Consider the following 26347-nt stretch of genomic DNA (forward strand, 5'->3'; position numbering starts at 1 on the left):
TCCTCTATGTTGCAATGAAACCTGGAGAAAGACAAACCTGTGCCAAGCAATTCTTATGCCTTTATTGAATTAAGGAGTTTGAATTATTGGAATGTGAGGCTGTCGGAACAGGTGACACTTTGATGGAGTGTTCGCTGCGGGTCAGGATGTTATGTAATTGTGTCTCAGTCCAGCGCAAAACTCTGCCCTTTGTGGTGTCCCTGTACTGCGAGTGCCAGACTGTTTAAGGAGCTGGATGAAAGATTGAGGGAAAAATCGCTTATCTTTTTACAACAGTTCCAAAGACAAACGCCGCCGATGCATTCCTTCTGTGTCTGCTGGGCGGAGGTCGCCAGAACACTGGAGGTCATTGCCAATGCATCTTTTCTCCAAGATCACCATGGCATGGCACAGACAGCAGGAGTGGAATTCATTCCTGCTGGATCCATTTTGTAACCAGATCCTTAGCGTTATACCAGCGCTGCGGTACAGAACCGTTTACTTAAAATGGTGTCACTGATGTGGTTGGAAAAGGTTCATATAGATTTGTACCTATTGCATCTTTTTAAAATAAATTATTAATGTTTTCAATTAAATTAGAATCTCCCTCAGAAGAGGTAGAGGAAACATGAAAAGAGAAAGGTCCTGAAAGGTCTTGGTTTGGGTGGGATGGGGTGTATAGGAGGATATTTTCACTCTTGGGAGAACTTAGAACAAGCAATGATTGTTCAGAATTAAGGCATCACTCACACTAAAGTTGGATGAGATGGGGGTTTTAGGGCATCATGAACCTTCAGAATTCTCTTCCTGGAAGAGAATGGAGGCTGGATATTTTTAAAGCAGAGGAAATAGATTCCTGATAATTCCTCTTAAATTTCATTTCTTAATTGTCCTTAAACCGTGGGCTCCCCCTCCATGGGCTCGGTCTATAGTTCTTCCGCCTTGATGAAGCAGCCAGCATAATCAAAGGCCCCATCCACTGCAGACTTTCTTCTCTTTGGGCGGAAGATACAAAAGCCTGAAAGCTCACACCACAAGGCTCAAGGCTAGCTTCTATCCCACTGTTATCAGGCTCTTGAAAGGACCTCTTGCATGATAAGATTGACTCTTGGCCTTACAGTCTCCCTCGCTATGATTTTGCACTTTATCTTTTACCTGCACTGCACTTTTTTCAGCTGCTTTTGCACTTTATTCTGCATTGTTGTTGTTTTACCTTATTCTAGCTCAATGCACTGTGTGATGATTTGATCTGTATAAACAGCATGCAATCAAGCTTTTCACTGTATCTTGGTGCATGTAACAATAATAAACCCATAGCAATAAACACCGTAGAGCAATTATCTAAAACTTTTCACCTTAAGTCCTTTTGACGACCAGAGACATTTAGGCATTGTTTCAGGGCTTTGACACCATGAGCGGACAAAAGGGCAACAAGGGTCAGGGTCTTAGACTGAGATACAATGTGTGAAGACCTACATCCATGTCTCTTCCACAGCACCAAGCTCTGGACTCGGTACAGAAGATTAGTGCAAGAAGGGTGTTGAGGGTAAGGTGTAGGCTGATGCCAAGTTGATCTGGCCCATTAAATCAGTCCCTGTCTGTCCTCTCAGGTGGACACAAGAAATCTCTTGGGCAATCTTCCAAATGAGAATGGGAAAGTTATCCTTGGTGCCCTGCCAATATTTATCCCACAATCAATATCACAAAAACAAGACTATTTTGGAATTTGGTGTGTGCAAGTTAGCTGCTGTGTTTTATAAATTGCAGGAGTTCATAAATTTCATTTGCCCTTCTTTGGCTATGGAAGGTTTGGGGCCCACCTCAGTGTGGACTGTACTGGGCCATATCTCAAATAACAATGGGTCGAAGGAGAGGAAGGAGACGGAGAGCTTAGTGACATGGTGTTATGACAACTACCTTTCCCTCAGTGCAAGCAAAACAAAAGAGCTGGTTATTGATTTCAGGAAGGGGGATGGTGTGCATGCTTTTGCCTACATCAATGGGGCAGAGGTTGAGAGGATTGAGAGTTCCTAGTGGTGAACATCACAAATCGCCTGTCTGGGTCAAACTACATAGATGCAATGGTCAACAAAGCCCAGCAACACCTCTACTTCATCAGGAGGCTAAAGAAATTTGACATGTCTCTGTCAACCCTCCCCAATTTTTATCAATATACCCTAGAAAGTATCCTATATGGGTGTATCACAGCTTGGTATGACAACTGCTCTGCCCGTGAGCACAAGAAACTACAAAGAATTGTGGGCACAGCACATCTCGGAAACCAGCCTCCCCTCCATGAACTCTGTCCACAAAAGCCTGAAATCGTGTACCACCAGGTTCAAGAACAGCTTCTAGCTCTCTGTTATAAGACTATTGAAAGGTCCTCGAATGCAATAAAATGGACTCCTGACCTCACAACCTACCTTGTTATGATCTTGCACCTCATTACCTGCCTGCACTGCACTTTCTCTGTAACTGCTACACTTTATTCTGCATTCGGTTATTTATTTTTAGCTTGCTCTACTTCAATGTTATGATAATTCGATCTGTATGAACAGTACACAAGACAAGTTGTAGCTCAATACACGTGATAATAATAAACCAATTCCAATTCCACGCTGGGAAAAGTTCCTGAGCAATGGCAGATCTTCCTTTTACTTAACGTTGATTACTCAGTTAGGAAGAATAATGCAGTCCAGTTGAGTTAGAAACAGCTTGATGTTAGTGGCGTAGTGGTTAAGGCACAGGATTGGCAATAAAGGGCTTCTAACAATTCTAACAAAAATAAAAATTAGTTAATAATCTTCAGTTTAGTTCAATATACATGAGTGATGACGGCCATAATGTATTTGAAGATACATTTTGCATTCTAAGGTGGGAAGTGGAAGTCACCTTATATGGTTTGGCTCATGTGTGACTCTTCACTCATATGTAATTGACTTTGAAATAATAGACTGGCTTAGACGCACTTAGGGTCAAGCAACAAATGGTGACCTCATTACCTCAAAGTTCAAAGTAAATTTATCATCAGAGTACATACATGTCAGCATATACAATGCTGAGTTTAATTTTCTTGCAGGCATACTCAATAAATCCAATAACCATAATTGAATCAATGAAAGATCATGACCACTAATTGGAAAAATTTTATAAATACTTCAAGAAAGCACATTTATGCTGAGGTACCTGCTTCAGTTACATGGAATACATTGTAAAAGTTACCCCAGTTTGGAATTTAAAAGAAAAACAAATCTCAGTAACAGTCACCATGCAACTATCAGGTAGTCATGGCAATGCTGGATTGTGAGTCTTTCAGAGATTTCTACTGCCCTTGCCCCAACTGGTAGCTGGCAATCAACACTGGCACTCCTCAAGGATATATGCTTAGCCCACAACTCTACTCTCTCTACACCCATGACTGTGTGGCTAGGCACAGCTCAAACACCATCTATAAATTTGCCGATGACATTGGCAGAATTTCAGATGGTGATGAGGAGGCATACAGGAGTGAGATAGTTCAGCTGGTGGAGTGGTGTTGAAACAACCTTGTACTCAACCTTATTAAGGCTAAGGAATTGCTTGTGGACTTCAGGAAGGGGAAGTCGATTGAACACACACCAGCCTTCATCGAGGGATCAGCAGTAGAAAGGTTGAACAGTTTTAAGTTCCTGGTTGTCAACATCTCTGATTATCTATCCTGGGCCCAACATATTGATGTAATTTCAAGGAAGGCATGTCAGCAGCTATATTTCATTAGGAGGTTGAGGAGAATTTGTATGTCACCAAAGACTCTCTCAAATTCCTACAGATGTACTGTGGAGAGCATTCTAACTGGTTGCATCACCTTCTGTTATGGAGAGGCCACTGCACAGGATTGTAAAAAGCTGCAGAAAGTTACTAGTCACTAGTCACCCCAGCATTGAGGACATCTTCAATTGGCAATGCCTCAAAAAAGGCAGCATCTGTCAATAAGGACCCCCACCACCCAGTACATGGCCTCTTCTGATTGGTACCATCAAGCAGGATGTACAGGAGGCTGAAAACACATGCTCAATGTTTTGAGAACAACTTCTTCCCCACCACCATCAGATTTATGCATGAACATCGAACCCATGTACAATACCTCAATATTTTTCCCTTTTTTGTTCTCTTTTTGCACTATTTTTTTATTTTATATATAGAGTACCATATATATACAGTGGCATGCAAAGGTTTGGGCATCCCATTACTGTGAATAGCTAAGCAAGTAAAAGATGACCTGATTTCCAAAAGGCATAAAGTTAAAGATGACACATTTCTTTAATATTTTAAGCAAGATTACTTTTTTAGTTCCATCTTTTACAGTTTCAAAATAACAAAAAAGGAAAAGGGCCCAAAGGTGGGCCCCCTGCATGGTCAGTACTTAGAACACCCCCTTTGGCAAGCATCACAGCTTGTAAACACTTTCTGTAGCCAGCTAAGAGTCTTTCAATTCTTGTTTGGGGGATTTTCACCCATTCTTCCATGCAAAAGACTTCTAGTTCTGTGAGATTCTTGGGGCATCTTGCATGCACTGCTCTTTTGAGGTCTATCCACAGATTTTCGATGATGTTTAGGTCGGGGATCTGTGAGGGCCATGGCAAAAACTTCAGCTTGCGCCTCTTGAGGAGGTCTATTATGGATTTTGTGGTGTGTTTAGAATCATTATCCTGTTGTAGAAGCCGTCCTCTTTTCATCTTCAGCTTTTTTACAGACGGTGTGATGTTTGCTTCCAGAATTTGCTGGTATTTAATTGAATTTATTCTTCCCTCTACCAGTGAAATGTTCCCTGTGCCACTGGCTGCAACACAAGCCCAAAGCATGATCGATCCGCCCCCGTGCTTAACAGTTGGTGAAGTGTTCTTTTCATGAAATTCTGCACCCTTTTTCCTCCAAACATACCTTTGCTCATTGCAGCCAAAAAGTTCTATTTTAACTTCATCAGTCCACAGGACTTATTTCCAAAATGCACAAGGCTTGTTTAGATGTTCCTTTGCAAACTTCTGATGCTGAATTTTGTGGTGAGGACACAGGAAAGGTTTTCTTCTCATGACTCTTCCATGAAGGTCAGATTTGTGCAGGTCTCGCTGCACAGTAGAACAGTGCACCACCACTCCAGAGTCTGCTAAATCTTCCTGAAGGTCTTTTGCAGTCAAATGGGGGATTTGATTTGCCTTTCTAGCAATCCTATGAACAGTTCTCTCAGAAAGTTTTCTTGGTCTTCCAGACCTCAACATGACCTCCACCATTCCTGTTAACTGCCATTTCTTAATTACATTACGAACTGAGGAAATGGCTACTTGAAAACGCTTTGCCATCTTCTTATAGCCTTCTCCTGCTTTGTGGGCATCTTTTATTTTAATTTTTAGTGTGCTAGGCAGCTGCTTAGAGGAGCCCATGGCTGCTGATTGTTGGGACAGGGTTAGAGGAGTCAGGGTATTTATAAAGCTTTGAAATTTGCATCACCTGGCCTTTCCTAACAAGCCATAGCTCTAACAAGATAATTAAGGTCTGAGACCTTGGGAAAAGTTATCTGGGAGCACAAATCTCTTGGGGTGCCCAAACTTTTGCATGGGGGGTGCTCCTTTCCTTTTTTCATTCTAAAATTGTACAAAACAAAAATAATACACTAATATTGCTTATAATGTTGAAAAGAATGTTTCATCTTTAACTTTATGACTTTTGGAGAATAGTTCATCTTCTACTCACCTAACTATTCATAGTAACAGAAATTTTGACCGGGGTGTCCAAACTTTTGCATACCATTGTGTATATATATGTGTGTGCGTGTGTGTATTTCTTATTGTAATTTATAGTAATTTATAGCTTTTTTATTATATATTGGTGTGTATAGGGTGTCCAGAGAAGAGTAGCACCTCTGATAAAGGGGCTTGTTGTGTCCATTCCAAGGCAGTTCTCTCACTTGTGATCCCCACCAGACACTCAGCTCTCACCTGTGGCTCCTAGCAGCAGTTTGCATGCGACAGTGGCCACACAACTTCGACAGGCGGACTAAACCAGGTGAAGGTAGCAGCCTCATACCCCAGTAAGTCAGGGACAGGCCTGTCACAGCATGCAAAGCCAACTCCGCTGGACTGCTTGGATGGAATCTACAGTGAGATTCAGTGGCTAGCAAGGTGATACTGCAACGCTCTGTGGAGAGTGAAGGAAATGACAAGGTACAGAAGACATCACGGCCATCCACCACAACCAAGGAAGACCACTGTTCCTGGAATTCCGAGGTTGAGAGAGTGGAACTGCCCCATTGCAACAGCTTTTCCATTTTAAAAACTTCTCCTCCCGCACAGGATTCCTGTTATTGTCGGACATGACAGACAACCACCAATGTCACAAAAACAACAAATTTCAAGGCATATCCCAATGATATTAAACCTGATTCTGATTCTAGATGTGACTCCAGACTCTGCCACATGACTGACTATTGCCTGCCTCGTTCAGGATGGACAATAAATGTATTTATTTACTTATTGAGATACATCGCGGAGTAGGCCCTTTTGGCCCAGCAGTCCCCCCCCCCCCCGATTTAATCCCAATCTAGTCATGTGACAATTTACAATGAGCAATTCACCAACCAGTTGGTACATCTTTGGACTGCGGGAGGAAACCGGAGCGTCCGGAGGAAACACACGCAGTCATGGGAAGAACGTCCAAACTCCTTACAGTCAGCAGCGGGAATTGAACCTGGGTTGCCTCTACTGTAAAGCATTGTGCGAACCCCTACGCTACCATGTCACCTTATGGTGCATGCATCACCCTCTGAGGGGCTCTTAGTTGTTCTTTTCCTTTGAAATTGACATACAATAACATGCTGAATAATTCTTATCCTAAATGATTGACCACAGGGGACTGAATATAAAAAGTTACCAGTTACCATCCTAGCTCTCCCCATGAAAACTTTCTTAGGCAGTCCATCAGAATCAAGGATCTCTAGCTTCCACTTCAGTTTTGTGGGTTCTAAAGAGGCTAATGAGACCAGTACAGGGTGCCATGGTAGCATAGCGGTTAGCGCAATGCTTTAGAGAGCTAGCAGGAAGATTGGGGTTCAATTCCCGCCACTGTAAAGTGTTTGTACTTCCTGGTTCTCCCTGTCACTGTGTGGCTTTCCTCCCGAGTGCTGTGTTTTCCTCCCACATTCCTAAGATGTATGGTTAGGGTTACTGAGTTGAGGTGCCAGAAGCATGGAGACACTTCCTGGCTGCCACCAGGATAATCCTCGGGTGAGTTGATTTGATGAATGATACATTTCACTATATGTTTCGATGCACATGTGTCAAATAAAGCTATTCTTAAAAATCTTTATCAATGCGGGTTCCTCAGCTCTTCATGAAATGGGGGAGGAGGTGGCTGGTGGGATGGGTGGAGGGTTTGTGAGGTGGTCTCTCTCTCTCCATCACTTAACTGGGCTTTTATATTCTTCTGATGTGTGGCCTCAAGGTTTTTGATTATCCTTCTTCATCTTGAATGGCCAAAGACCAGAGATTACCAGGAGTCAGAGGGTTGCTAAATTTCTTGACGAGGATTTGGGCACACAGTATAATCTTCCTATCTATCTTCACCAACAAGGCATGGAAAAGGGTATCTATTTCAGAAGTCCGGAGTTAAGTGACCATGGCCTACCCAATAGAGCCAACTGGGTATAACTAGAGCCTTACTACTGGGGATGTTGGCCTGAGAAAGGACAAATAACATTGGTTCACTTGACCTACCAGTGGATTTGTAGGTAATAACTGATAATTATTATTAATAATAACTGGTTTATTGTTGTCTCATATACCGAGATGCTGAGGAAAGCTCTGTCTTGCCTACCATACAGACACATAACCAATAATCAGTACATTGATTCCTTGAAGTTGTTATAGCCGGAAGTAGTGGTGAGGCAAAGCTCCCGCTACCTATTAAATGCTTCCAATGGCGTGCGTCTCAAATAGCCTCTGACAACCAAATCCAGCTCCTGGCCTTCACATGTGGCTTAGTTACTAAACCCGGTAGAACCATTTCTACTGACAGGAGGTGGGGCAAAGGCGGGTTACTGGCAACTTAAAACCAGTCGCTTCAGGAAGCCGTGTCGGCCATGGTTGGTAGCTCATCAAGGGGAAAGAGGGCTCTGTTCTCAAGCCTCTTGTAGCTATACCCACTCATGAGGAAGGCTTCAGGAGGCAAAAATCTAGAGCTGCGGTCCCTAAGACAGTCCTATATTGAGTTCAAAGCTGACTGGCAACTCATGAGATGCCACCGGTGCCAAACTGTACCAGTCTTTGCCATTCCATTGGATTCATCAGCTGCATGGAGAGCGGAAGCCTGCTGCGTGGGCAACTGCTTGCCCTCCATTTTGTACTGCCCTGGCATGCGTATTATGCAGACAGCTGGGTCACAACTTTCATGGTCGACCCCGGCCAATGGAGAGCCCTTCAGTACACTGACGTCGTACCAAAAGAAAAGCAGTAACAGTATGCAAAAGTAAGTGCTGCAGTTACAGAGAAAGTGCAGTGCAGACAGACAAATAAAGTGCAAGAGCATGAAGAGGCCGACTGAGAGACCAAGAGTTCACGTCCATCACATAAGAGATTTGTCAAACAGTCTGATAACAGTGGGAAGTCAGGGGAACACACACTTCTCCTCATCAAAGGGCCCACAATGGAAATGGAGAGCAGCTTCAAGTTCCTGGGTATCAATGTCTCTGAAGATCTATCCTGGTCCCAGCATATCGATGCAATTATTAAGAAGGCAGGCCAGTGGCTACATTTCATTCAGAGTCTGAGCAAATATAGTATTTGATGAAAGACTCTCGCAAATTTCTACAGATGAACCCTGGAGAGCATTTTGACTGGTTTCATCACTGGTGTGGAGTCTCCAACAACAGGGTTGAAAAAACGCTACAGACAGTTGTAAACTCAGCCAGCTCCATCATAGGCACCAGTCTCCCTCCATCAAGGGCATCTTCAAAAGGCACCGCCTCAAGAAAGCAGTATCCATCATTCAGGACCCTCACTACCCAGAACATGGCCTGTTCTCATTACTACCACCAGGGAGGAGGTACCTGAAGACCCACCCTCAACATTGTATTTATTTATTTATTAAGATACAATGCAGAATAGGCCCTTCCAGTCCTTCAAGCCCCGTTGCCCGGCAACCCCAGCCTAATTACAGGACAATTCACGATGACCAATTAACCCACCAAGCAGTACGTGTCTGGACTGTGGGAGGAAACTGGAGCGCCCGGAGGAAACCAACGTGGTCATGGGGGGAACGTACGAATTCCTGACAGACAGTGACAGGAATTGAACCTGGGTTGCTCGGACCGTAAAGCATTGTGCTAACCACTTCGCTACAGCGCTGTGCCAGGAACAGCAACTTGCCCCCCTACCGTCAGATTTTTGAACGGTCTATGAAGCTTTGAACACCACCTCACTGTTTTGCTCTCTTTCTTTGCCCTTATTTATTTTCCATATTTTTTATTTGCCTCGGTAGTTTTTCTTTTTATCTATTTCAGTGTACTGCAGCTACAAAACAGCAAATTTCACTGCATATTAAACTTGATTTGGATTCTGTCCTTGATTCTGGTGGTGTGTGTTCTCAATGCTTTGTACTTTCTTCCTGATGCAAGAGGGGAGAGGAGGGAATAATGACCGGGATGGGAAGGGTCTATGATTAAGTTGGCTGCTTTCTCGAGGCAGCGGAAACAGGAGACAGTCAATGAGAGGTAGAGGAGAGATTCCTAAATGCCATACTTTTCACAATTTTAGGATATCCCAGACCGCTCTTTGGCAGGAGAGTGCTGTGGTAGTAATGAAGAAATAAGACCATAAGACATAGGGGCGGAAAGGCCATTCAGTCCATCAAGTCTACTTCACCATTCTATCAAGGCTGATTTATTAACTCTCTCAACACCGTTCTCCTGCTTTCTCCCCCTTAACCTTTGACGTAAGTGCCATTATGAAGAAAGCACGACAGCGCCTCTACTTTCTTAGAAGTTTGCAACAATTTGGCATGTCATCTAAAACTTTGATGTGTGCTGGAGAGTATATTGACTGGCTGCATCAGGGCCTAGTAATTATTATTTTTATTATTTTTCTCAGCTCAATAATAATAATAATTTTTTCTTTTTGTATTTGCACAGTTTGTTGTCTTTTGCACATTGGTTGTTTGTCCTTCATTGTCTTTCATTGATTCTATTGTGTTTCTTGTATTTGCTGTAAATACCCGCAGGAAAATGAATCTCAGGGTTGTATGTAGTGCCATTTAGGTACCTGATAATAAATTTAATTTGAACTTTGACACCCTTAATAATCAAGGATTTATAAACCTCCACTTTAAGTATACACAATGACTTGGCCACCACAGCTGACTGTGGCAGTGAATTCCACAGATTCACCACCCTCTTGCTGAAGAAATTCCTCCTCATCTCTGTTCTAAAGGGAATTCTTGTATTGTGAGGCTGTGCCCTCTGGTGTTGGACTCCCCCCCCCCCACTATAGGAAGCATTCTCTCCACGTCCTCTCTATCTAGCCCTTTAGATTTCAATGAGAACCCCACCTCATTCTTAACTCCAGTAAGTACAGGCCCAGAGCCATCAAATACTCCTAATAGGTTAACCCTTTCATTCCCAGGATCATTCTCATGAACCTCCTCTGGACCCTCTCCAAAGCCAGCACATCCTCTCTTAGGGAAGGCACTCAAAACTGCTCACAATGCTCCGAATGTTGTCTGACTGATTCCTTATAAAGCCTCAGCATTACATCCTTGCTTTTTATATTCTAGTCCTCTTGAAATGAAATCTAGGAAGCAGGTTAATACAGCAAAGATACAATGCCCTTGTTGCAATATTTCCTATGACATCTGCTGGCAGCTCAGTTGAGATCTATTCTAAAGTGTGTATATCAAAACAACATTTTGAAAACTTCACATTCCCCGTAGCATTGTGTTCACAGTTCCATTCTGTTGACACGTTTATATTGGGCTTTGAAGAAAACAATCAATGCTTGAAAGATTACACGCTACCTGATCTGTGTTTGTTGCTACCCCACTTCAAAGAGAAGTGCTTCAGTTGGGAAACAATTATTTAACTCTCAGCTGGTTGTAAAATACACCAGTGAGAAAGCTGGATTCAGAAATGCTCCTTCCCCCACCACGGGGCAGTGGAACAAAACACAGAATCGTAGAATCGTGGGAATTTTGCGGCGCGGGAGGAGGCCACTCAGCCGGTTGCAAGCATTCTAGCCAGAAATTACAACTTAGACAATTTCAGTTTCCTAGTCTTGTAGGTTGTAGCTTTGCTTGTGATCTTCGAGTTAATCAGAATGAGGTTTATTATCACTGACACACGTGGTGAAATTTGTTGTTTTGCAGCAGCAGTATGGTGCAATACATAAAATATACTATAAATTACAAAAATATATGTATTTATAAAAATTAAATTAAATTAAATTAAATTAGTAGTGCAATGTGTCTCAGCTCTGGTAGGGAAGGTCACGGGAGGAATTGTTTCAGATCATTGTCATCACAATGAAGGTGAAAATCTCAGGTGAATTCTATGCCATTATGAAACTATAAGCTCCTTAAATTTTGCTGATTTGATTATAATTTAAAATCAACCTACGTTTTCAAATGTCTGAACATGATGCTAACAACATATATAAATTAGCCATTATAAATCATTTATTGGTTATGTGCTGTGTCATATGACATGGGCGATCAGGGTCTTCCAATGACCATGATTGTTCTTGGCAAATTTTTCTGCAGAAGTGGTTTACCATTGCCTTCTTCTGGGCAGTGTCTTTACAAGATGGGTGACCCCAGCCATTATCAATACTCTTCAGAGATTGTCTGTCTGGTGTCAGTGGTCACATAACCAGGATACGACCATCCACCACCTACTCCCACGGCTTCACGTGACCCTGATTGGGGGGAGAGGTCAGCTGGTGCTACACCTTGCCCAAGGGTGACCTGCAGGTTAGCGGTGGGAAGGAGTGCCTTACACCTCCTTTGGTAGAGACTTAACTCCACCCTGCGACCCTTATTATAAATAAAGTTTCAAATACTATATTGTTATATTTTAACAGTTAAAATTGTCTTGCTTTCTTGCATGCATATACAAGGAGTGATATTAAACCCGATTCTGAACTACCAAAAAATAACAAGGAAGAAATTGCCACAAGTTCTCAACCTCCCATTTTGACTGAACATTTCTTCTTCCATCCTCATATCTTCACTTACCATAAGACTATAAGATAGAGGAGCAGAATTAGGCCATTTGGCCTATCGAGTCTGCTCCGTCATTTCATCATGGCTGATCCATTTTTTCCTCTATAATATTTTCATCTTTTTAACATCATTCCAATGAAGTGGCTCTGTGCATTTTGCCACATCGGATGTTCTGTGTTAAAGGAAATACTTCTGTAAATTCTTGCAGAGAAGGTGGTCCCGCTTACTCTTCTCTGCAGGGAATGTGTCTCAAATCTGGTGGGGAAGGTCAAGGCTACAGGTAGGATCAATTTACTTCAGATTATTGCTACCACAGTGAAGGGGAAAATCTCAGGTGAATTCCATGCCATTATAAAAGCCATAAGCTCCCCAATTTTGCTGATTTGAATATAATTTAAAATCAGCTAAAGTTTCAAATATCTGGAAATGGTGCTTATACCAGGTTCAGGAACAGTTTTTACCTCTCAACCATCAGGCTCTTGAACCAGAGTAGATAACTTCATTCACCCCATCACTGAACTGTTCCCAAACCCCATGGACTCACTTTCAAGGACTCTTAATCTCATGTTCCCGATATTTATTGCTTATTTATTTATTTAATATAATTATTTTTTTCTTTCTTTTTGCTTTTACACAATCTACTGGTTTTTGTTTGCAAATTGCTTGCTTGTCCATCTTTGCTGCTTGTCTTATTTTAAATTAATTCTATTGCGCTTCTTTATATTTATTGTGAATGCCTGCAAGAAAATTAATGTCAGGGTGGTATATGGTAACATATATGTACATTGATAATAAATTTGTTTTGAACTTTGAACTTTAGCAACATATTAGCCTTTTTAAAGAAAGGTTCAAATAAATTTTTATATCTTAATAGTTTAAATGTTCTTGCTTTCTTGCATGGTTCTATAACTGGAATCCTGAAAAAGAAGAGGAGAATGCCAGCCCATCTAGCATCTGCTCCAGATTCGTAATAGCAAGGGTCATAATTAGACGCTTCCCAATATCTTCCTATTGACTAGTTACTCTACGGAGAGCCAGTATGGGTTTCATTAGCTTCCTCTCGATGAAGGTATATATTGTACACGCATTCAACATCCTGAAGTAAAATGTATAGCATCATCAAAAATTACTTTTCACACGCATCTTCTTTGTAGGATGGACAGTTCATATCCCACCATTTAGAAGGTATATTAAGGACTAGAATCCTTCATCCTTACAGTCATCTTATTCATCTTTGCTTGGATTTATTACTGTTAATTCATTGTAGAAGGTAAAAAAAATGTTGATAGGGTAAACACAAGGGATTCTGAAGATGCTAAAAATCTTGAGGATCAGAGAATATGATGGAGGAATTCAGCAGGCCAGGCAGAATACATGGAGAGAAAGACACAATCGATATTTGAGGCCGAAATCCTTCAGCAGGACTGGAATGGATGGGGGGAAGACTGGAGTCTTGTATAGAAAACTAACATATCAAAAATCCCTTCAGCTTAACTCCTTAAATTACTGTTATGTATCCAGTAGTGAAACAATAAGAGAAAGTCGTATAACAGATTTAACATACGCAAAATGCTAGAGGAACTCAGCAGGTCAGGCAACACCTATGGAGAGGAATAAACAGTTGATATTCCAGGCCAAGACCCTTCATCAGATCTGACCTGCTGAGTTCCTACAGCATTTCGTGTGAGTTGATCTGGATTTATAGCATCTGCAGAATCTCTTTTTTTTATGATAATGCTTCAGTTGGCTTTTTTGCTCACTAGAAATGACATCTATCTTTACTTGTACCTGTATCTACATGAAACGCTGTTGAGGGAAAGCAGCATCCATCATCAGAGATTCCCACCACCCAGGCCATGCTCTTTTCTTGCTGCTGCCATTAGGTAGAAGGTATAAGAGCCTCAGAATTCACACTAACAGGTTCAAGAACAATTACTACCCCACAACCATCGGCCCTTGAACAGAGCTAATAACTACACTCACTTGCCCATTAATTGAGGTGTTCCCACAACCAATGATCTCACTTTAAGGACTCTTTATCTTGATACTTCATGTTCTCGTTATTTATTGCTACTTATTTTATATTGTATTTTCACAGTTTGTTGTCTTTTGCACTCTGGTTGATCTTTCATTGGTCCTGCTACAGTTATTATTCTATAGATTTGTTGCGTATGCCCACAGGAAAATGAATTTCAGGGTTGTATATGGTGACATAGGCACTTTGAGAATAAAATTTACTTTGAACTTCAAACATTTTTTCCCGTCTGCATGACTGAATTTCCTAATGAAACATTATTGTTACACCTTTCCTCATTGTAAGTCTCAATGTCTATGGGATATATTAAAGTCAAAGTTCAAAATATTGTCATATACACAAGTACCTGTGTAATAAAACCTTACAGAAACATCACAGACACATAGCAGCAGATAAGCAGCATTCACAAGAAAAACATAAATTATGCACAATTTTTACAAGAAAGAATGCAATTAGAAGAAAAAAATAACAGTTACTTTTAGTATAGAGCAACCAAAGTGATCACAATGATTAAGGGTGCATGTGTTGGTTCAAGAACAGCAGCATGGTAGCTTAGTGGTTAATAAGATGATTTACAGTACAGGTGACCTGGGTTCAATTCCCCTTGCTGCCTGTAAGGAATTTATACATTCTCCCAGTGACCACATGGATTTCCTCTGGGTGCTCCAGTTCCCTCCCACAGTCCAAAGACGTGCCAGTTAGTAGGTTAATTGATCATTGTAAATTGTCCTGTGATTAGGCTGGGGTTAAACTGGGGCACTGCTAGTCTGCATGGTTCGAAGGGTCGGAAGGGCATATTCCTCACTGTACCTCAATAAATAAATACATAAACTGAATAGTTGAAGGGTATTATTTGTTCTTGAACTTAGTGGTGTGGGACGTCAGACTTCTGTTCAATGCTAGCTGCAAGAAGAAGGCATGGACGGAGGTGGGGATACCAGGTGGTGATTTGTCAGCATGATGGGGCAAGATAGGACACCTGGTTGAGTAATGTTGACTTCAGGAAGGAGATATATTAAAGTTCATCAAAATTTACATATCATTCCTGCTTTGTAATCTGGTCACTTGCTTCCCACAACTTCCTGTTTATGTTTCATCGTCCATCCTCTTCACTGATTGGTTAAGCCAATTGCCACAATAGTTAATAATTATATCTTTTAAATTTCTGGCAACAATTAAAACCTAGAGGATCACACGTTAATGTGGATTTATAGCTTGATTGTATCTAATGCACTGAAATATTTGTTCTTGGTGTGTTTATTGTGTATATAACAAGCATGTAATGCTAACGCATTGTCCCAGTTATTTGTAAGGCCAGTTTTTGATGAGATACCATTATTCAGCAGCTCTTAGAGGACCTGGGTGTGCTGGACAGCAACATAAATTTATCCACATCATAGCCCAAGTGGAGGTAACTGTTTATTAATAACACTACGACCAACACATGCGTAATGCTGGAGAAACTTAGCAGACCAGGCACCATCTATGGAAGGAAATAAATAGCTGACCCTTCATCCCAGGACTGCAAAGGAAGGGAGGTAAGAAGAAAAGAAGCTAGGATAAGAAGTGGGGTGGGAGGAGGGGAAGGAGTACAAGCTGGAAGGTGATAATTAAGACCAAATGAGGGGGAGGGTGGGTGCGTGGGGGAGAGGGGAAGAAGCTGGGAGGTGACAGGTGGAAGAGGCAAAGGACTGAAGAAGAAGAAGGAATCGGAGAGGAGAGGTCAGTGGACTTCAGGAGAAAGGGGAGGAGGAGGGACAGCAGAGGGAGGTGATGGGCAGGTGAGGAGAAGAGAAGAGGGGAACCAGAAGAGGGAGTGGAAAAAGGGAGAAGAGGGAGGGTGAGAAATTACCAGAAGTTAGAGAAATCAATGTTCATGCCATCAGGTTGGAAGCTATCTCGATGGAATATTAAGTATTTCTCTCCAACCCAAGAGCAGCCTCATTGTGGTTGTAGAGGAAGCCACGGACTGACATATCAGAATGGGATTTGCAAGTAAGAGATATGATGGGTGGCCATTGGGAAACCCTGCCTTTTGTGGTGGACAGAGTAAAGATGCTCAACAAAACAGACCCACAACCTATGCTGGGTCCCAACAAGGTAGAGGAGGCCGGACCTGGAGCATCAGGTGCTCCCAGCACACCGATGAGACTTCGCGATAGCCTCAACTTTGAGACAGTTTTGAAGTAAAACCTCACACCGAGAGATTTTTACTTCAAAATCTATCTCAAAGTTATGGTTTTAAAGTGAACTATGTTCTTGTGAGCAGCAATGCCAAGTGGCAAAGTAGAAAGGAGAAGGGAAGTCGATGGCTGCTGAATACGTGGGGCATCCTGGCTCATTTGCCATGTGCCCAAGCATGGGTGAGAATGAATTAGTTGAGAGTTGGAAGTGAGGTGTTGGACGAGGAAGGTAAAGCCATTGAGGGATACGTGCAGTGGCAATGGTGTAGTAAGAAGGATGCTGAGGATGTTTTAAGTGTAGGGTAACAGGAAGCTTTGGGGCAAAAACAAGAACTGAATGTTAAACACCAGAGATTCTGCAGATGCTGGAAACCCAGAGCAGCACACGTGAATGCAGGAGGAGCTCAGCACAGCAGGCAGTATCAGTGGAAGAAAATTACCAGTTTTGGGCTGAGACACTTCTTCTGGACTAGAAAGAAAACGGACAGAAGCCAGAATAAGAAGTTGTGGGAGGAGTGGGGAAGGAGTGCAAACTGGCAGATGGTAGGTAAACCAGGTGGGTGTGGAAGAAGGGATGGTCACCTCCCAGATTCTCACTCAACCCCTCTCCGCTAACTTTCTGCCTTCCCCATCATCTGGTCTTACCCGTCACTTGCCAGCTTAACACCGTAAGATATAGGCACAGAATTAGGCCATTTGGCCCATCGAGTTTTCTCCACCATTTCATCATAGCTGATCCATTTTCCCTGTCAGCCCCAATCCCCTGCCTTCACCCCATACCCATACATGCCCCGAGCTTGTTCTCCTTCCCCTCCCCAACTTCTATTTCTGGCCTCTTCCTTCTTCCTGTCCAATCCTGATGAAGGGTCTTGGCCAGAATCATCAGCTACTCATTTATACCTTTCCATAGATGCTGCCTGACCTGCTGAGTACCTCCAGTATGTGTTGTTCTTGTACAAAATCTGATGAGGTCTATACTTTCCTTAGCACTCATATCACAACACTTGGATAATTTTTGGATGATAATAACTCTGGTCTAGGAGGAAGAAACTTTGCTTATTCACCTTTGTTGATATATGTCCTCTGATCCCTGTTGGACAGTATGTGCACATGGGAGATGGCCAATGATTACACTCCTATGGGAGAAATAGTTAATCTACACTGACTCATCACTTACTCTCATTCTTGAACAATGGCCATTCGAGTGAGTCATCAAAGCAAAATTTATGAAGTAATGTTAACACATGCTCAAGCTTCCACGGGAGAATGTCGAAAGAAAAAATGTTTAAGGAGAAAAAAAGAGATCAGAGGTACAAAATTCCCATTGTAACATAATTGATTGGAGTTTAGGATTATGAGTACTGTTGCGATTATGTCTTAAATAAGGAACGTGCACAGTTTAAAATGTGTTTGCAAAAGCCTTGGCTCAGTTAAATCCTAGAATCGTACAATCTTGCTTCAAGTACTGTATGCCTATAAAGGAACTTGGAATCAAACCTTACCTATAACCTGATGGATGAGTGGTTGCCTCAGTCATTTGCAAATCTCATATTTCTGTTGTCAATAGGAACCCTACATGCAGTAAACTTGGTGGTATTATATTTGTTCTATGGACTTGGTGCACTAAAGCTATCTGTATGCTAAGACATTCATTGCCAGTCTCACTCAGGATATAATGCCTTCATTTATGGCAATCTGATTGTTGCAGTAGGGGGCAGCCGTTTGAAGCTGGGATTGACGGGTGGAACAGAGTGCAAAGAACTACACAGTACAATTAGTTGTGTTAACTTCACCGGACAGAAGGTAGAATGAATGATTTATTTCCTAATGTAGAACCTTTCCCTGTAGTAAGATCAAACTCACTGGCAAACTTTTAAAAGTGCGATAATATGTATTTTCCATTTGACCTGTTCAAAGGACTTTGCAAAAAGGTATCTCTTGCCAATTCTTAGTTGATAAATAAAAGGCTGGTTTAAATGAGAGTCTGTATAAAGAGAGAGTGAGAGAGGAACTGTAGCTGTTCCCATTCCTTCCTGTTCAAAGTCAGACATAATACTTTGCAAAGTTCTCTTACTGAGTGTGTATTTTCTTCAGCTCATTCTTTGAATTGATTGTCGGTAATGAGACTGCAGGAATAAGTTGGGAGGACAGGTGTCTCTTGACTGTCAGGGGTTGCTTGAAAGCAACTGTGCTAGCTCGGTCGCCAGTTGAAACATTTCCTCCCGAGATGCAAATACCCCATTTTTCTTCTCAGACACAACAGCCAATGCCAGGTAGCACTGCAGAGCACAGATTTATGATCTACCATCGTGCCATAACACATAGAGTTAACTGAAGCAATCTGACTATCCTTGGATATTCCAATTGTTAAAATGGATAAGAACGTGTTTCAGCGTTAAAACACAAACCCTATAAGTCTTTCAATGCCAACAATTCACAAGAACGAGCAGCCAGGAGTATATAATTCTTACATGTCTTGCATAAATATTCAACACACAAATACAATGTGCTTGCTTAAAACCACGAATCAAGTTTCGTTCCCTGAGGTTTAAAGTTTAGAAATAGAATTCTAGTTGAATTTGATGGCTAGTATAAGTAGATTGAACAATATCTTTAAGAATTATTGATAAAAGATGTAATAGATATATACCAAGTCAGGATTAAATCCCCTTAGTTTAAAAATACTCAAGGAACTAACTTACCTCAAAACATGAACAAGTTCTGGTGGACTATGTTTGTGCTCAGGTGTTACAAATCTGCGTGCATTACCTCTCAGTATAATGGAACGCACAGACTGCTGATCACTGCTTAAATAGTGAAATGAGTCATCAGGTACACTGTCAGAGTGTAGCTTATACTGCAGTTAGAAAATGATTTGCTTGTTTTATTTAAATGACGATCTGTATTGGACTAAAGAGGAAAGGACAAAGCCATTCTGTGACCTGTGAGTCGGGAAGTAGCACTGCCTCTGTATATTTCTTTCAACTGAGTTCCGTAAAGACCAGTAAAAATCATTTTGAAAGCTCCAGGCTATTTTAAGACAATGAAGAATGCCAGCTACATTGTACTCGTTATCTATGACAAACAATTTCTAATAATTCATTTGAGTAAGTGGTTTAGTATATGTAAAATGCAAAATGTAGCAATGAGGAATGTACAGATGGATGAATGGTTTTTTTTTTGGATGTTGCCAATAATTTGTTATCATTGTTTAAGCATTCATCGACGTGTGGGTCACTGATATACTGGTGTTCATTTGCCAGTTTCTGTTGGACCTAACTTACCGGCTTGGGCAAACTGCCTCAGAGAGGAGTTAAGACCGAGCGGAGTTGATGCGAGGCAAGAGTCATGAATACAGGGACAGATAAGGAAAACAGATTTTGTTCCATAAAGGTTAATGACAAGTCAGTGGGATGTTTAATCATAATCAAGTGGCCAGTGCCAGCTTTCGAATCCCAGGTTTCAGTTTAGAATGTAAAGAGATAAAGAGGAAAGATTAGCTTTATTTGTCACATGTACATCAAAACATACAGTGAAACGCATCGTTTGCATCAAATCAAATCAGCCCGCAAATGTCACCACGCTTCAGGTGCCAACATAACATGCCCACCTCTCATTAACCATAACTCATACATTATTGTGGGAAGAAACTGGGGCACCCATAGGAAACCCCAGGCAGTCATGGGTAGGGTGTACAGAGAGCAGTGGGGATTGAACCCCAATCACTGATCGTGGGCCCTATAAAGCGATTGCACTAACCACCATGCTTCCATGCTCTGACAACATGGGATTCTGGGAAATATTGCAGCCATGTTGTGCACACAAGCTGCCACAGAGAGCAATGTGACAACAAGGAGATGCGCCATCAAGTTCACACTTATTGTCACGTATACCCCCGAACGAAACACCATTCCTCTGGTACGCAACATAGTACGGTTAACTCACACACAACACACAAAGTAATATAACTGCAAATAAATTAACAAATAACAAAATATATTCCAGAAGATATTACTTTAATGTAAGGTGCATTTGAAGCACAAGTTAAAAAGTAAACAGTATAATGCTACTGGCACTTCAAACATGATGAGACCTGTGTGATGGCAAGGAGTTCACTTGTCTCACGGCTGGGAGAAAGAAGCTCTTTCCCATCCTAACAGTCCTTGTCCTAATGCTTTGGTACAAGATGGTAAGGGATAAAAGAGATTGTGGGATGATGTGGGATAAAAATTGTACAGGACCTCATTTGGCTGAAAAAGTAAGATTTCCACTTGGTTAACAGGGTTACCGTTGGGTTATATAATTACTAATGTTACAGGAAATATATATGTAAAACTCTGTTACATGGGTTCCCAACTTAAGGTCCATGGAACCCTTGCTTAATGGCATAAAAAAGTTTGGGAACCATTGGAAAACATCACAGTTAAAATGGTGAATTCAAGAGATTCTGCATTTGCTAGAAATCCAGAGCAACACACACAAAAAGATGAAAGAACTCAGCAGGTCAGGTAGCATCTATGGAGATGAATAAAGAGTCAATGTTTTGGGCCAAAACCCATTAATCACTGTCTCTGATGAGTCGAAGTTGAATTTATTGCCATTTGCAGAAGCTCATCTGTGGATGGGTGCGATGAAGATCTTTCATGCACAACAGGCCCGTATCATCACTTAAGCAGCATTCACACGAAAGAAATATACCAATGAAATGTAAATTATACAAGCAAGAAGACAATTAGAACAAAGAAGTCTATTGTTGTGGAAGGTAACCAAAGTGTTCATAGTGTTGCTATTCTGGGATAATGAGTATAATGGTGCCTCAAGAACAGAATGGGTGAAGAAAAGTACTCTATCTGCTCCTGAACCTGGTGGGGTGTGACTTCAGGCTTCTGTATCTCCTGGCCAATGCTAGCTGCATGGTGGGGATCTTTTATGGAGCCTTCTTGAGGCAGCGCCTCCTTGTAGGGTGGGGAAGGATGAGCCTGTGACGTATTGGGTAGCGTCCACTGCTCTCTGCAGCTTCTTACGTTCCCGTGCCTTTGATTTGTTGTTCCAGATCCTGATGCAACCAGTCAATGAGACGCTCCTATTAGTGGTACAGATTGTTGCTGCCTTCCTGTTTCACGATTTGAACTTAGTGGAGGCAATTTACCCAGCTACTGCCCTTTCTCTTCTCTCTGCCATCAAGGGGAGAGCTGTAAGGATTTGCACTCAGCTTTCTTGTTTACTCAAGAAGGGTCAAAGAATGTGTTAAGGACATAGGTCATCAGGACACCCACCAACTGTGGAATGAATCAGGAAAAGCTCAGAACTTCATCAGAGGGTACATGGTGCATGGGTCCATTTGCCCATCCAAGTGTCTTTTCATGGCAAGGTGTTGGATTAAGAGCTGACAGGTGATTGGTGGATCCAAGTGAGGGGGTTATAGGCAGGTGAATGGGAATGATGTCAGAAGCTGGGATATGATAGGTGGAAGTGAAAAGGCTTGAAGATATGGATTTTGAGAGCAGAGGGCTGTACAACGTGGAATAGAAGGAGGGAAGTGTTGAGGGCAGGTATAACAATGCTGCCATTACAGAGATGATGCAGCAATAGTAGGCAAATATAGTGCAAGATCCTCAGCAAGGGAGATTAGGACATCTAAAGTTCATCATAGCACAACAATTTACAGAGCCAGCGATCAGTGATTGGGGCTTCAGTTCTCGCCGCTGTCTTGAAGGGGTCTGTACGTCTCCCCATAACTGTGTGGGTTTCCTCCAGGTGCTCCAGTTGCCTCCCACATTTCAAAGATGTACCGGATGATAAGGGTTAGTAAGTTGTGGGCATGCTGTGTTGGCGCCGGAGGCACAGCAACACTTGTGGGCTGAATCCACAAGGACTGCGTTGGTCCTTGACACAAATATCACACTTCACTGTATGTTTCAATGCACATGTGACAAATATAGCTAATCTAATCATTTTCAATCTTTTTAAGCATTATAAAATACTTCTGGGTTTTATGTAATTTGAACTTTGAACAAACTTAAGAAAAACACACACATCACGTCTCTTCATTAATCAGATATTGGGTATTAAGTCCATCACCCATCAACTTTTGGTATTCAGATTTGATTAACTATGATTGACTGAAGACAATTAACATTTTTGTTGCTGAAGATGTGTTGACTAAGCAGATGTGTTGTGTCATGTATCTGTAGAGGGAGACAGACGCTGGGTTGTCAAAAATGCTGATTAGTTCACTAATTTCCCTTAGGGAAGGGAACTTGCTTTCTGAATCTGCTTTAGGTCAGAGTCGAGTTTATTATCACATGCACAAGTATGTGTATGCACAGCTGCAGTGAAAGCTTACCTGCAGCAACACGGTAGCTGCAAGGTTAGGGTGGCATGGTAGCGTAGTGGTGAAAGCAGTCACTTTACAGCGTTAGTGATCAGCGATCAGAGTTCGATTCCTCCCGTTGTCTATAAACCTCCCTGTCACTGCATGGGTTTCCTCCGGGTGCTCTGGTTTCGTCCCACATTCCAAAGACATACAGTTAGGGTTAGTGAGTTGCGGGCATACCATGATGGCACCGGAAGTGTAGCGACACTTGTGGGCTGCCCCCCAGCACGTCCCCAGTTGTTGACACAAAATGACACATTTCTCTGTATGTTTCAGTGTGCATGTGACAAATAAAGCTCATCTCCCAATCACAGGCACATATTATCAGATAAGAAATATTCACAATTAAAGCAACCGTAAATTATGCACATATTTTACAAGAAAGAGGACAATAAGAACAAAAAGAAAACACAAAGTGCAATTTACTGCAAAGTGATCAAAGTGGTTATAGTTATGCTTAGCTGTAGTGATTAGGGTTGTGCTGGTTGTTCAAGAAGCAAATGGATGAGGGGAAGTAGCTGTTCTTAAACCTGGTGGGGTGTGACTTCTGGCTTCTGTACCTCCTGTCCGTTGGTAGCTGTGAGAAGATGGCCCAGATGGGGAGAATCTTTGATGATAGATGTTGCATTCTTGAGGCAGCGCCACCTGTTGATACCACCAGTGATGGGGAGGAATGTGCCCTTGATTATTAGGTTGAGTCCATGACCTACTCGGCTTCTCATGCATTTGCATTGCCACACCAGATCATGATGCAACCAGTCTGGATATTTGCAAAAGTAACGATACTTTATACTATATGTGAGTTGATTGTCCATGGTCCCCACAGCTCTATTTAAGTCATACATTGTATCATTAAAAACACTGGCATTCTACTTACTAAATGAGACTGTGAGGATGGACAGGCAGATGATAGGGTAAAATTGCAGACTGTACGATGAGCTAGAGTATAACAAGGGGGAAAAATCAAATAGGGTGAAAACGAGACTGAAGCTGTTAGCAAACACGAGGAAATCTGCAGATGCTGGAAATTCAAACAACACACACAGAATGCTGGTGGAACACAGCAGGCCAGGCAGCATCTATAAGGAGATGCAGTATACGGAATAAGGTAGATGATCCTGTTGCGCAGTTAGAGGTTGGCAGGTATGATGTTGTGGGCAGCTCTGAGTTGTGGCTGAAAGAAGATCATAGTTGGGAGCTTAACATCCAAGGATACACCTAGTATCGAAAGGACAGGCAGGTGGCAAAGGACTTGGGGTGGCTCTTTTGGTAAAAACTGAAATCAAATCCTTAGAAAGCGGTGACATAGGATCAGAGGATGTAGAATTGTGTGGGTAGAGTTAGGAAACTGCAAGGATAAAAAGACACTGATGGGACTTACATACAGGTCTCCAAACAGTAACCAGGATGTACGATATAAATTACAATGGGAGATAGAAAAAGCATGTTAAAAAGGGCAATGGTTCGATGGTCACGGAGGATTTCAAAATGCAGGTAGACTGGGAAAATCTGGTTGTTGCTAGATCCCAGGAAAGGGAATTTGTAGAATGGCTTTTTAGAGATTCCACTACTGGAGTGGCAATTTTGGATTGAGTGTTAAGTAATGACCGGATTTGATTAGGAAGGTTAATGTAAGGAAACCCTTAGGAGACAGTGCTCATAATATGATCAAATTCACCCTGCATTTTGAGAGGGAGAAAATAAAGTCAGATGTATCAGTATGACAGTGGAGTAAAGGGAATTACAGGGGCATGAGAGAGGAGCTGTCCACTTTCTGTTTGTATTGTTATTAATATATACATATATTTAAGATAATTCTCCTCTTGTTTGTATTTATGCTCCTTTTAAATCAATAAAAAGATTAATAAAGAAAGAAAGAGGAGCTGTCCAAAGTTGATTGGAAGGGGACACTAGAAGAAATAACAGCAGAAAAGGAATGGTTGATGTTTCTTGGGGAAATTCAGAAGGTGCAGGAAAGATACATCCTAAAGACGAAGATCTATTCTAAAGGGAGGATGAGGCAATAGTGGCTGACAGATGAAGTCGAAGACAGCATAAAAACAAAAGAAGGGGCATATAAGATGGCAAAAAATAATGGGAAAGTAGAGGATCATGAAGCTTTAAAAAACCAACAGAACCAACCAATTAAAAAGCCATAAAAAAGAGAATAGATGAAATATGAAGGGAAGTTAGCCAATAACATAAGAGAAGATACAGGGAGATTTTTGAGATACTTGACGTGTAAAAGAGAGGCGAGAGTGGATAACAGACTGCTGGAAAATGATGCTGGATAGGTAGTAACAGGGTACAAAGAAATGGCGAATGAACTTAATAACTTTTTGTGCCAGTCTTCACTCTGGAAAATAATGATGGAATGCCAGAAATTAGAGAGTGTCAGGGGGCAGAAGTGAGAGTCATTGCTATTACTAAGTAGGTGCTTGGGAAGCTGCCAGATCTAAAGGTAGAAGTCATCTGGACCAGATAGACTACGCACAGGTTCTGAACACCTTCTGAAAGAGGTAGCTGAAGAGATTGTGGAGGCATTGGTATTGATCTTCCAGGTATCAATAGTTCCTGGCATGGTTGCTGAGGGCTTTAAACGTTGCTCTGCTCTTTAAGAAGGGAGGGAGGCAGAAGAAGGCAAATTATAGGCCAGTTAGCATGACTTAAGTGGTTGGAAAGATTTTGGAATCTGTTATTAAGGATGAGGTTTCAGGGTACTTGGAAGCACATGATAAATTCAGCCAAAGTCAGCATGGTTTTCTAAAGAGGAAACCTTGCCTGACAAATCTGTTGGAATTCTTTGAGGAAGGAACAGGCAGGATAGACAAAAGAGAGTTGGTCGATGTTGTTTATTTGGATTTTCAGAAGGCCTCCGACAAGTAGCATAATATGAGGTTGCTTAACAAAGTAAGAACCCATGTTATTGCAGGAAAGATGCTAGCATGAATAGAAGATTGGCTGACTGACAGGAGGCAACAAATGGGAATAAAGGGAGCCCATTTTGGTTAGCTGCCCATGACTATTGGTGGGCCATGGGGGTCAGTGTTGGAACCACTTCTTTTCACGTTATATGTCAATGATTTGGATGAAGGAATTGACAGCTTTGTGACCAAGTTTGTTGGCAATATGAAGATAGGTAGAGATGTAGGCAGTGGTGAGGAAGCAGGGTGTCTGCAAAAGGACTTAGATTGGTGAACGAGCAAATAAGTGGCAGATGGAATATAATGTAGGGAAGTACATGGTCTTGTACTTTGGCATAAGAAATAAAGACATGCATCATTTTCTAAATGGGGAGAAAATTTAAAAATCAGTGATGCAGAGGGCATTGGGAGTCCTTGTGCAGGATTCCCTAAAGGTTAACTTGTAGGTTGAGTCAGAGGTCATAGAGTCATAGATAAGGATGGCAAATGCAATGTTAGCATTCATTTTGACAGGACCAGAATACAAAAACAAGGATATAATGCTGAGTCTTTATAAGGTATTGGTCAGACTGCACTTGGAAGATTGTGAGCAGTTTTGGGCCTCTTATCT

General features: G+C 41.8%; 1 protein-coding gene and 1 long non-coding RNA gene across 7 annotated transcripts in view; one reads left to right on the forward strand and one right to left on the reverse strand.

Annotated features, from left to right (window-relative positions):
• LOC140717316 (solute carrier family 26 member 9-like) overlaps positions 1-19252 on the reverse strand; it is a 149366-nt gene extending 130114 nt beyond the window's left edge. The window contains exon 1 of one of the 3 annotated variants that reach the window (XM_073030783.1): positions 19140-19252. The gene's annotated coding sequence lies outside the window, so the exon portion shown is untranslated. Of the gene's footprint in view, positions 1-5951; positions 5970-19139 lie in introns of those variants that run through there. The other 2 variants (XM_073030787.1, XM_073030788.1) reach the window with 2 other exon arrangements.
• The window catches only part of LOC140717319 (uncharacterized), a 136795-nt gene continuing 128115 nt past the window's right edge, over positions 17668-26347 (forward strand). For 3 of the 4 annotated variants that reach the window (XR_012096515.1, XR_012096517.1, XR_012096518.1), the window contains exon 1: positions 17669-17747. This is a non-coding gene — a long non-coding RNA (uncharacterized lncRNA). Of the gene's footprint in view, positions 17748-26347 lie in introns of all 4 variants that reach the window. The other variant, XR_012096516.1, reaches the window with a different exon arrangement.

Source organism: Hemitrygon akajei, chromosome 27 (assembly GCF_048418815.1).
Source record: "Hemitrygon akajei chromosome 27, sHemAka1.3, whole genome shotgun sequence".
NCBI lineage: Eukaryota > Metazoa > Chordata > Chondrichthyes > Myliobatiformes > Dasyatidae > Hemitrygon > Hemitrygon akajei.